At 40.3% G+C, this 1,580-nt stretch overlaps 1 non-coding gene across 1 annotated transcript; it reads left to right on the top strand.

Moving 5' to 3' along the window:
- The first annotated feature begins 1,192 nt into the window (after positions 1–1,192).
- trnal-uag (transfer RNA leucine (anticodon UAG)) lies at positions 1,193–1,274 on the top strand. The gene has a single exon. It is a non-coding gene; the product is annotated as a tRNA-Leu (tRNA).
- The last annotated feature ends 306 nt before the right edge of the window (positions 1,275–1,580 follow it).

A 1,580-nucleotide genomic window follows, 5' to 3' on the forward strand; every position in this document is an offset into this window, starting at 1 on the left:
TAATTTGATTTTATTAGATTTTCCTGGAGTGAAATTAAATTGTGACCCGACGTTCTCATATTTAGAGTCCTACTGGGTAATAACACCAGAGGAATAATGATTTTTATTTGACTGCCGCACCAGTTTTCTCCTGCTTTTCCTAGTTTTCTCTGCTCTCTCTCTCTCAAACCTGTTTTTTTTACAAGGGGAACATTCTTTTTTTTTTTTTTGCAGAAGCTGTGTTTATGAGCAAAACATACATAAATTGTTTTAATTTTTTAATGTCATCCAAATTTAAAACCTTTCCCACTGACAAAGAGCCACTTAAAAACATCCACCCAGGGTTTTAAAATGCACTGATTCATGCCTGTTTGAAATTGTTGATAGATACTTAATGTCAAAAAACGTATAAATGCCAAAAGCAAATGGCCATTAGTTGAGACTTTTAGCCCAAATGTTTTGCAATGACAACAAACTCTAAGTTACTATTTTGGCAAAGTTTTACATCTTTCAACTCAAGTTTTACAGTGTCTGACATATTGCCGTGTCACCATAATTGCCTTGTGAAACAAAGAGGGGATGTTTGGAGCTGCACTCTCGATCCGTAACCCAGAGGTGATCGGATTAACGTCATCCTATTTTGGGTGACTCAAATATGTGAATTTGCAGCCTTTGGTTTCGATTACCCTCTTTTGGATTCTTTGCCTATTCTCCGTCCTTGCATGCAGCACACAAGACCTTCATGAGTAAAGGTTTGAAATAACTGTGACCATAGCAGTTAACGGCTGACCCCTTTTTGGTATTGGGGCTAAGTGGCCTAAAGAGCTGGATTTCAAGCTCCAGTTTTATATGGAGGTATGGAGGAAGGTTGGACTTCCATCATCACCAATGAAACATTACTTGACCACAGGCTTTCATTGACCAAATTCTGAGTGTCACAATTTTACAGCAGGCTGCGGAGCTGGTTTCAGAAAATAAACCAAGCCAGAACACACCTGTGAGTATGATAGTTTAGTTCATGAACTCTCTCTTGAGCACCCCCCATTCGAATGAATGGAAAAACCTACATTTTTGCAGCAGCAACAGATCTGAATCAGGCCTTAGTGCTCAGCAGCACTGGTCCTATTGCTGTGGACAATGGCTGCTGTAAATCGGATGGTGTTGTGGTTTTTCTTTTAGAAAAAGAATGGTCCTTTAAGTAGGCTACAAACAAGGTAGTGTGGCCGAGTGGTCTAAGGCGCTGGATTTAGGCTCCAGTCTCTCTTGAGGCGTGGGTTCAAATCCCACCACTGCCAGGAGTTTTTAATCTAGGTTTTCTGCAGTAAAAAAGCAAAATAAACAATCAAAGTGCTCTGAAAAGGACAAAGCTACTGCTATAGTCTGTGAAGTCCTCTGTTCCCTGTCTCCTCTCTCAACCAAGATCACTGTTAGCCAGTCATAGTTGTCTTTTAATACGGGCTTTAGTTAAGTGACTAGAGGGTAATCATGTTTAGATTGAGGACGATTCATTGTGCGATGGAGATCTCGTGTTCGGCGTCTTCATAAATAGATTTGAATTGAGTTCATAGCAACGGAGATCAAGAGGCCAGAAATGGCAGCAC

This window comes from Larimichthys crocea, chromosome I (genome assembly GCF_000972845.2).
Source record: "Larimichthys crocea isolate SSNF chromosome I, L_crocea_2.0, whole genome shotgun sequence".
NCBI classification, from domain to species: Eukaryota; Metazoa; Chordata; class Actinopteri; family Sciaenidae; genus Larimichthys; species Larimichthys crocea.